The following is a 12159-nucleotide window of genomic DNA, read 5'->3' as shown; positions in this document are numbered from 1 at the left end:
AAATATGAACAGACCAAAGACATATTTTACGAGCGCCTAGAAACAGCATATGACCGTTGCCCTGGCCATGACATTATAATCCTGCTAGGAGATTTTAATGCAAAAATCGGAAGGGATAATATCTTTGGCCCCACCGTCGGAAAATTTAGCCTTCATGAAGAATCATCCGACAACTGCATTAGGTTGATTGACTTCGCTACAGCAAAAAACCTGGTAGTTAGCAGCACCAGATTCAAGCAACGAGAAATCAATTTGATCATGTTGTGATAGACGGAAGCCATTCATTCAGTGTTTTAGACGTCCGATCGATCCGGAGTCAAAATGAACTTCGGAAATTTTACCAACGAGTAAAACACCAAACCGAAGGCTTTGGTGCAGGCACATCCTCCTGTAGGTATGAAGAATGAAACCTAGTGACAGATACAGACATCGTGTTGAGGATCTGGAAGGAGCATTTTGAAAAGCTTCTGGTATCAAATAGTGGCGTTGAAGAAGATACCCCAGAACCAATAAGAGATGATGGTATAGAGTGTATACCACCTAGCCAAGATGAGGTCATAAAATCAATTAATCGGCTCAAGAACAACAAAGCAGCAGGAGCCGATGGGTAACCAGCCGAACTGGTGGTCAGATGCTGGTCACGAGCATGCACCAGCTGATTAGTACAATTTGGGTAAAAGAATGCATGCCCAATGATTGGAACCTCAGCATCCTGTGCCCCGTTCACAAAAAAGGAGACAAGACGATATGTGCCATCCATAGTGCTATCCACCATATAAAGTGCTATGCAGCGTGCTGTGTAATCGACTGAAGGCAATGGCCAATGACATTATTGGTCCATACCTATGCGGCTTCAGACCTGGCAAATCCACCATTGACCAGATTTTCACTCTGCGCCAAATCCTGGAAAAGACCCACGAAAAACACATCGACACATACCACCTATTTGTTACATTCGACAGCCCTATCCGTTCAGAGGTGTTTAAAGTCATGTCTACGTTCGGCATTCCTGCAAAATTAACACGGCTATGCAGGATAACTTTAACTGGCCCAAGGTCAGCAGTTTGGTAACCACAAACCTCTCAGAGCCCTTCAATACCGAACGAGGATTCAGACAAGGTGACAGTTTGTAGTGTGATCTTTTTAACATCCTACTGGAAAAGGTCATACGAGACGCAAAGGTGAACCGAAATGACACTCTGTACACCAAACAACACATGTTACACGCCTACGCCGATGATATCGATATAATGGGTCGAACATTACGTTACGAGCGGTAACAGCCACCTTTGAACAAATTAAAAAGGAGTCTGTCTGGCAGTAAACGGCGAGAAGACCAAGCTCATGGCATCAACGGGCAAGACGTCCAGTAGACTTGGGCAACTGTTGAACTTGAAAACTACAGCTTCGAGGTAGTTAAAGACTTCATATACCGTGGTACCTCCATAAATAAAACGAATGACATCAGTTTTGAAATTCGGAGAAGGATTGTGATGGCCAACCGATGCTACTATGGTCTGAGCAAACAACTCAAAAGCAAGGCCACCTCCGGCCAGACCAAACTCACACTTTACAAGACGCTGATACTACCCGTGCTATTATATGGATCAGAAGCATGGGTACTCGCGCAAGCAGATGAGGCAGCTCTTGGGGTGTTTAAAAGAAAACTTCTCCGAAAGATCTACGGGCCGATCTGCATCGACGGTGAATATCGGCGTCGAATGAACCACGAGCTCTACAATTTATACGCGGGCATCGACATAGTCAGTCGTATTGAGGTGCGGTGGCTAGGCCATGTTGTGCGGATGAATGAGAATGCCCCAGCTCAAAAGGCATATAAAAACGAGCCTACTGATGATTCCCGTAGAAGGGGAAGGCCACGAATTAGATGGAAAGACCAAGTAGAAAACAACATCTTGGAACGTGGTCTCCCCAATTGTTGGATTTGCGCACAAGACCGATGGGTTTGGAAATCTTTTTTAAGCTAGGCTTATGGAACAACCGTTCTGTAACAAGCCAGCTAAGTAAGTAAGTTCTATTCGACTCCAATGTCGTGGTACATCATGAATTCTTAACACAAAGTCAATTGAAATTGAAGAAAATTGGATCAGATTTAGATATAGGTCCCATATATATTTTCGTCCGATTTAAGGTAAATGGGGCACCAAAAGCCCTATTTATCTTTCGATTTGCACGAAATTTTGCATAATGTACTGAATTGAGTCTAGAATGACGTGTCTCAAGTATCGAGAAAATCGGGTCGGATTTAGATATAGCTCCCATATAAATGTTCGTTCGATTTAAGGTAAATGGGGCACCAAAGTCCCTAAATATCTTTCGATTTGCACGCAATTTGGTACAGCTTATTGGATTGGGTCCAGAATGGTGTGTGCTAACTGTCGTGAAAATCGGTTGAGATATAGATATAGCTCCCATATATATTTTCGTCCAATTTATGTAAATGTTGCACCAAGACCCCTATATATTGATTTGCACGAAATTTTGCATAGTGTACTGAATTGAGTCTAGACTGACGTGTGTCAAGTTTCGAGAAAATCGGATGATATTTACATATAGCTGGCATATATATTTTCGTCCTATTTAAGGTAAGTGGGGCACCAAAGTCCATATCGTTAGCTAAAATGCAAAAAGGCGTAACTAACAAAAAATTGAAAATTTACTTTTTGAATGAATATTGTGAATGTCAATAAACTACATGTGTTGACAAAGTTTTACACGTCTGCGGTCAAAAAAGGAGCTTCTATTAACAAAAAACAAAAAGACGTAACTACAAGTTGGTTTATTTGATAAATGCAAAAAGGCGTAACTAACAACAAATTCACGTTTTTACTTAATTGTTATGAGTGCCATTAAACTACATAACTAAATTTGTTAAAAAAAAATTATAGTCTATTATTTGCCATATGCAATATCACCCTGCCGGGCATACTTTTTCATTTCACATGACATGTTTATAGTTTTGATTCAAAACAGTTTTTTGCTTCTCCTACATAATTATGATTTTGTTAGTTACGCCTTTTTGCATTTTAGCTGACGATATATATCTTTCGATTGCACGAATGGCAAGTTTCTTTGAAATCGGTTCAGATTTAGATATAGCATAGCTTCCATATATAATTTCGACCTATTCATGTTTCTTGTACACCGAATGGGTGTCGGATTGATATTACATTTTAAACAGTGAAGCGTACAAAATAGAGTGTGTTTTAAATCTATTTACAAAATTTAGAATAGGTTTCAGAATGGCATATGTTGGGATTGATGTTAGTTAGTTTACGATGCTTATAGATAAAGATTGCATATTTAGTTAGTTATTGATATTACATTTTAGGTTAGGTTCAATATGTAGAATATACCCAAAGTGGTGAGGGTATCATATAGTCGGCCCAGTCCGACATTACTACTTTCATTACTTGTTTTTATTTCAAAAAAGCTTTTAAAAATCTAAAATCCTTAAAAGTTCATGTTTTATTTAAAAACATTCGTCAACGCAAGTTGCTAATAGGCCATTAAAATTGTATTGTTTTTTCTAATGAATTTAAAATATCTCATTTTTCATGAACATAAAACCAACTCCAATACCAATATTTCAATTAAATTGGATATATTTCATCTGTGATTTGATATTTCAATTTCTTATAGTAAAAAAATCTTCTTTGCGATACATTTTAATAAGGAGTCTCTTATTGTAATTGATTTAAGTACATATTCCTATATAAGAGACATGGATTAAGGATAACAAAAAGATAAATAAAAAACTGTCAACATGTTCCATTTTAAAGACTATTTAATTTTCCCCAAGACCAAAAATATTATATGTTTCGTATTCTCTAATAGTTTGTCGATTTAAGACACCCTCCTACCTCATAACATTGTTAACACTCACAGTAGCAGCTGGAATTCGAGGTGTTATGTTCAATTTAAATTCAAATTAAATTTTATTGTCAAGCGATAAAAATATTTCTTCACTTTGGCTTCACTTTACTTGAAAGATAAATCAAGTTTAAATGTCAATGAAATGTAAGACAAGGCCATAAAAAGAAAGGAATTTCAACGGAGCCACCGCCCTCTCCTTCGTGACAGATATTTGTTAGTTCTTTTACAGTTTTACTCAAACGTGGGCAAATGTGTGTGTGAGAGAGAGGTGTGTCCTTTTGTTTTTTTTTTTTCGAAGCATAACCTAAGAATTGAACATTGTTTGGTTTTTATTTTAACACCTCAGACTTTTATTAGATTTTAAATGACTTTTTGATGACGATTCTTTTGTTTGGAAATGTTCTGTGATTACAAAAAAAAAAAAGAAAAGGTTTTTGGGTTATTTTTTTCGTTTAACAGGCCATAAAATATAAGCACACACCTTTACGACAACGAACCCAGATGTCGTTGTGGTTGCAATATTCATTGACAGCATAAAATATAGGCTTTTACGGGTGGTTATTTTCTTTTAATAGGGGTTTTTGGGTGAGGGGGGAAATAATAACTTTTTAAGGAAACTCGATTTAAGATTTAAAGAAACAAAAAATTGAAAACTTTGAATGATGTCACAATGAACTTTTTCGACACTAAAAGAAGTGCGAAGTTAATAGAAGTTATTATCTCCAGCATGCCTGAAATTAATGGAATTACTTGTAACTGTCACAGTGGGCTGGGATCGACAAGGATTTCTGAATACTTTATCATTTCAATATTGTATACAACATTATAGTTATTGACATTTTTACAACTTAATAAAAAAAAAACACTTCACATAACCCACCACTCACATAGGACCCACTACTCCTTTACCACTTAGCAGCAGCGGCATGTAAACCATGAAACTATGGCTCGTTTTTAAGTACTTGGCCGGAATAAAAAAAAAACTTTTTTTAATATCGCCATTATTGCTCAACAAATCACTCCATTGCCACAATAACCAAAGTCTGAGGTCATTATTGCTGTAGTTGTTGTTGTTGTTGGTGCATGACCAAATAGCACCTATCAAAAAACCAATGAACCATTTTAATGCTTGAAAGGCAAATCACTTACACACCATTGCAAAACTTGGTACTCAATTTAGCAGAATGTGTAACGCCACTGAAATCATGGCATTTTCTGTTATAATAAACGTGTAAGCGGAGGAAATGGGTTTCTGGTGTGTAGCGGTATATTTTATATGTAAGGGTACTTTATTAACATGATTTTTGAATTCGATTGCCTTAACAATAGGTCAGGCGTAAAAGTCATGAGAATTTTTTTTATGACGGAAATATTAAAAAAAAACAATAAGGAAAGTAGTAAAGTAGGACGGTGCCGACTATATGATACCCTTCACCACTTTTTGGGTATATTCAACAGATGGGATCCTAACAGACGTCGCATTTTTGAAGGACCATTAACATGAAAATAAACATGTCATTCTGCAACTATAGAGCTGCAGATATAGAGTTGCTTCTTACAATGGGACAAAATTATGTAAATAAATTTAAAGCAAAATATCGAAATCTAAACCGATTTCATCGAAACTTATCACTTGTTCGGCCACATTTTGAGTTCTTCATTTACTTATAAATTCAAATTTCGTGCAAATGGAAGGATATATAGGGACTTTGGTGCACTATTTAACTAAAATCGGACGAAAATATATATGGAAGCTAATCTAAATCTGAACCGACTTTCAGGATTAGCAATGGTTGTCTTTGGGAGGGTTGTATACTGTGAATATTCTTCCATTTAAATTGACCCTGACGTACGTGGAGAAGACGGGCATAGAATTCGTGATTGTAGATTCCTGTACATTATTTCTCAAAAACGAGAAGATTTTTTGAGGAAAAGTAAACATGAGATATCCTTCGGCATGGGGAAACAACATTTGTACCTACCAACGCACAGTTGTCGCAATCGTAAAATTTTTGGCCAAAATTATATTTTTGAAGTTTCATATTTTTATAATTTTTTTGCGCGGAATAATAAAAAAACACTTCAAACCATCCGAAAATAATTGGTTTTTCTAAATACCATTAATAGCCGCTCGTTGGTGTAATGCTAAAGTTGAAAATTTTTTGTATAAAAAATAGAACAGACTGTGTGCTGTAAAATATATAGTTTTTGGTGTGCTGTGTGGTCGAATGGGTATACGAAATTCAGACCAAAGTTATTATGAATCTGGAAGCTGATAATAAGTGCTTTCATAATATATAAAGAAAGAACGAAGAAAGTTGTAATATCTGGGTAGGGAGATAAAAGTTTGTGTGTATAGTGAAAATTATTTTTTACAAATATTTTTGAAATCTTCTTAAACTTTAGAAAAAATGTAAAAATATCGTCTCCTCCAAAAAATTTTTGGAAGCTGGCAGGGGTATGTACTATCATATTCAGATGAAATATTTTGCCTTATTTTGCCTTTTTAGAAAAAAAATCTATTTTTCTACTTTAAGTTGAGTGAATTTTTTTATAAATTGATGTTTTTATTGTATATAGTATTGAACTGAAAATGTGGGATAAAGACAAAGTTTCATCCGATTTTTCTTAAAATTGATATTTAAGGTTTTAATAGTATAAAAAACATTTCTGCAACATTTTTTGAAAATTTGCCCACACTGTGACATAGCCGTATCGTCCGATATTTTAAAGATTTTAGCGATATTATTTAACCGATTCGGCTCTAACTTTGCATTTTGACTCCATGGAAAGTATAAACTGTTTGTACCAAATATTTTGGTTAAGACCTCCCACAACTGCGCCTCACTATTTAATTAATTTTCGCTGTTTTTGGCGAAAATACATTTCAATTGATATTTTGGGACATTTGACCTAGTAATCAATTTTAGTATAAAAACGTCGCACAGTTGCCCCGATTTTTGGCCAACTCCAAAAACCGACCATTATGGTGCAATATCACCCCACAATCTACTCGATTTTGTAGACCCATAAAAGTGGAATTTGTTAAAGAAACAAAAGAAGTTATTTTAAAGGAAAATTCTTTTTTGAATGAGGAAATTGACAAACGTGACTTTTCAAATCGAAGGATCAATGACAATCGAAATAAAATTTAGATTGTTTCTTACTCTAATCGATGGAAAGGTTTTAAATGTCTTAACTGGAACTAACTCAAATCTTGCATGTCCTATATGTGGTGCCACATCAAGTGATTTTATAAAAATCAAGGACTACAGTTCAGAAAAATTTGTTGCGAAAGAAAACAACCTTAAACATGGAATGAGCTTCACTGTCGTATTCGATTTTTCGAATTTTTATTACATTTGGGGTACAAATGTGAAGTACAAAAATGGCAGATTAGAGGGCAAGAAGACAAAGAAAATGTTTCTAAAAGGAAGCAAAAAATTCAAAACGACTTCTGGACAGAGTTTGGAATTCGCGTTGACGTTCCCAAAGTTGGTGGTTTTGGTTCCACTAATGATGGTAACACATCCCGTCGTGCTTTTGGTAGTTACCAGAAGTTTGCTCAAATTATCGGAATTAAAGAAGAGCTTGTCAATTTCCCCTTGATTTGGAAAAATTTGAAAAATACTGTTTCGAAACAGCTAAATATATTCAGGGCCATTATCCTTGGGTAGCGATGACACCAACAGTGCACAAGGTCTTGATTCATTCTAAGCAAATAATGCAGAATGTTGTGTTGCCAGTTGGATGTTTTGGAGAGGATGCTGCTGAATGCAGAAACAAAATATATAAAAATTACAGATTATTACGAGCTAGAAACAGTAGTCGTGTCAATAATCTCACAGACGTATTTAATAGAGCATTGGATACATAGATCCATTTATATCATCTATACGCCTAAACGACCACTTACAAGAAAGAAAGCGGTTAAACCTGCCATCTGAAGTAATCGAATTGTTAGTTTGTGAACTAAACGATGAATTACGGCCCGCGAATGATACTGATTGTGATGAAAACAGATGAAGAATTCGAAGAAGAATATGGCGATGAAAATATATTTCTGGAAAACGAAATATCTACATATATTCAATAATTAATTCATTTAAAACTTAATAGAGTTCTTTTATTTTCTTTACTTAATAGTATAAAACAACCTTCTTAAGCCTGTTTTAAGTCATACTTTTATAAAAAGAGTAAATTTTGAATTATGTTTACCGCATTTTATTTTGTTTTACAACTCATGTTTGTACTAATACATCACATTTTGTACCCTAACATTTTGTATGCCTTTGCATATCTAAAAACCTAATAAATAGTACTATATTGTACCTTATGATTGCAGAAACGCGTTTCAACGGATTTGCAATAAATATTAATATTATTATAATCAATATTAATCTATTTATAAACGAAAAGTATACCTTATTTTGTATTAAATAATTTTGGCCAAAAAAATTTGAATTGGGACAACTGTGCAACGGAGAGACTGAATACAGTAGATATCGGATATAAGCACATCTCATATAAGAAAAAATCGCATATAAGAAAGATTATCAAAAACACCGAGCTTATAATTTCTTATATCCGATAATTCCATATAAGAAAAAAACGCATATAAGAAAGAAATGTCCGGTTTTTTTGAGTTTCTTATATCCGATATCTACTGTATAGCAAATGACAAACCCTAAAAAATATTGTAACCTACACACCACGTACATACCTAATTTTGAGGTTCTTTATTCGTTCGCCCAATACCTATTGTACTAAATTTAGTTTCAAAACAAGTGAAAAAGCGTTAAGTTCGGCCTGGCCGAACTTTGGATACCCTCCACCATAGATATACTGACAGGTACTAGAAATGAAAATATAAAGAACATACCAAAAAGTGGACCTATACCAACATTTCTAAAAACGGATTATTTAAACCTTAATACAAATTTCAGAAATTTATTTATAAAGGATAATTATACCCTCAGCATTATGGCTAATGAGGATGTATACACTTTAACACGGTGTAGATATACGGGCAGGTACTAGAAATGAAAATATAGGGAACATGTCAAAAAGTGGACCTATACCGACATTTCTAAAAACGGATTATGTAAACCATAATGTAAACAACAATACAAATTTCAGAAAATTTTAATGGATAATTATACCTCCAGCCTTACAGCTAATGACGGTGTATACACTTTAACACAATGAAAATGTGCCTCATCGAAATATTGGTTCTAGACCCCATGTTTCTTTGGACCAAATCCGTTTCAGTAAAGTTGGATTTCATTCAAACCTCGCACATCTTATTATTTCTTCCAAACTTAGTTCAAATTCGAAGATGGGGAATATCGGTCCACTTCTTCTGGTACCTCCACACAGGGGCTAGGTCTAAATGCGGCTATAGTTCATTATCGAACCTTACGTTCTAATTTTTTATCTCGCTATCCTCCGCAGGTGAAATGATTACAACAGAGTCTTAGAACCAAAATTAAAACGCGTAACAAATCAGATAACTATTTTAATATAAAAAAGGGGGTTATATGGGGACTACCCCAAAAAGGGGGCGAATATTAATAATTTTTGGTAGGGAGATTTGTTACCATATACGACTACAAAATACCAAATTGCAGCAAATTCGGTTGATAAACGCGTTCAAGAACCCCAAAATACCGAAAATTGGGGGTATCCTTATATGGGGGCTATCCGAAAAAATGGATCTATATTCATAATTTTTTGTGGGGAGATTTGGTACCTATTAAGAACTCAAAATACTAAATTACAGCTAATTCGGCGGAAAAATACGATCAAAACCCCCAAAATACTGAAAATTAGGAGGTACCGTTATATGGGGACTACCAGAAAAAGTGGACCTATATCCATAATTTTTTGTGGAGAAATTTATTACCCAATAGGAACCCAATATAGCAAATTTCAGCGAATTCCGTTGAAAAACGCGGTCAAGAACCCCAAAATACCGAAAATTGAGGGGTACCGTTATATGGGGGGTACCAGAAAAAATTGACCTATATTTATAATTTTTAGTAGGTTTATTTGGTACCCAATAAGAACTCAAAGTACCAAATTTCAGCGAATTCTGTTGAAAAACACGCTCAAGAACCTCAAAATACCGAAATTTTGGGGTTACCCTTACATGGGGGCTGTCCGAAAAAATGGACCTATATTTATAATTTTTAGTGGGGATATTTGCTACCCAATAAGAACTCAAAGTACCAAATTTCAGCGAATTCGGTTGAAAAACACGCTCAAGAACCTCAAAATACCGAAAATTGGGGGGTATCCTTATATGGGAGCTATGCCTAAACGTGGACCGATATAGCCCATCTTCGAACTTGACCTGCCTGCAGACAAAAGACGACTCTATGCGAAATTTTGGGGCTCTATCTCAATTCGTTTAGACGCTAGAGTGATTACAACAGACAGACGGACAGACGGACATGCATAAATCGTCTTAGAATTTTACGCTGATCAAGAATATATATACTTTATAGGGTCGGAAATGAGTATTTCGATGCCTATACTCATAATTTTTTGTGGAGAGATTTGCTACGCAATAAGAACTCAAAGTACCAAATTTCAGCGGATTCGGTTGAAAAACGCACTCAAGAAACCCAAAATACCGAAAATTGGGGGTACCCTTATATGAGGGCTACCCGAAAAAATGGACCTATATTTATAATTTTTTGTGGAGAGATTTGACACCCAATAAGAACTCAAAGTACTACATTACAGCCAATTCGGTGAAAAAATGCGGTCAAACCAACCCCCCCCCCCCAAAACTGCTATAATTTTTAGTTGCGAAATTTGGTATCCAAAAGAGCCCATTTTACCAAATTTCGGCGAATTTGGTTGAAAAACGCGCTCAAGAACCCCAAAATACTGAAAATTTGGGGGTACCCTTATATGGGAGGTATGCCTAAACGTAGACTGATATAGCCCATCTTCGAACTTGACCTGCCTGCAGACAAAAAATTTTTATAATTTTTAGTAGGTTTATTTGGTACCCAATAAGAACTCAAAGTACCAAATTTCAGCGAATTCTGTTGAAAAACACGCTCAAGATCCTCAAAATACCGAAATTTTGGGGTTACCCTTACATGGGGGCTGTCCGAAAAAATGGACCTATATTTATAATTTTTAGTGGGGATATTTGCTACCCAATAAGAACTCAAAGTACCAAATTTCAGCGAATTCGGTTGAAAAACACGCTCAAGAACCTCAAAATATTGGGGGGTATCCTTATATGGGGGGTATCCTTATATGGGAGCTATGCCTAAACGTGGACCGATATAGCCCATCTTCGAACTTGACCTGCCTGCAGACAAAAGACGACTCTATGCGAAATTTTGGGGCTCTATCTCAATTCGTTTAGACGCTAGAGTGATTACAACAGACAGACGGACAGACGGACATGCATAAATGGTCTTAGAATTTTACGCTGATCAAGAATATATATACTTTATATGGTCGGAAATGGTTATTTCGATGCGTTACAAACGGAAAAACAAAACTAATATACCCTCCATACTATGGTGGAGGGTATAAAAAGGTGGTAATATGGGGACTACCCCAAAAAGGGGGCAAATTTTAAAAATTTTGGTAGGGATATTTGTTACCATATACGACTACAAAATACCAAATTGCAGCAAATTCGATTGAAAAACGCGCTCAAGAACCCCAAAATCCCGAAAATTGGGGGTACCCTTATATGGGGCTATCCGAACAAATGGACCTATACTCATAATTTTTTGTGGAGAGATTTGCTACGCAATAAGAACTCAAAGTACCAAATTTCAGCGGATTCGGTTGAAAAACGCACTCAAGAAACCCAAAATACCGAAAATTGGGGGTACCCTTATATGAGGGCTACCCGAAAAAATGGACCTATATTCATAATTTTTTGTGGAGAGATTTGACACCCAAAAAGAACTCAAAGAACTAAATTACAGTCAATTCGGTGAAAAAATGCGGTCAAAACCCCCCACAAAACTGCTATAATTTTTAGTTGCGAAATTTGGTATCCAAAAGAGCCCATTTTACCAAATTTCGGCGAATTTGGTTGAAAACGCGCTCAAGAACCCCAAAATACTGAAAATTTAGGGGTACCCTTATATGGGAGGTATGCCTAAACGTAGACTGATATAGCCCATCTTCGAACTTGACCTGCCTGCAGACAAAAAACGACTCTACACAAAATTTTGGCGTTCTATCTCAATTCGTTTAGACGCTAGAGTGATTACAACA

Source organism: Musca vetustissima, unplaced genomic scaffold (assembly GCF_032173495.1).
Source record: "Musca vetustissima isolate MV318-11 ecotype Yass unplaced genomic scaffold, APGP_CSIRO_Mvet_v1 utg130420, whole genome shotgun sequence".
Classification (NCBI taxonomy): Eukaryota; Metazoa; Arthropoda; class Insecta; order Diptera; family Muscidae; genus Musca; species Musca vetustissima.
This window is presented reverse-complemented; position numbering follows the sequence as displayed.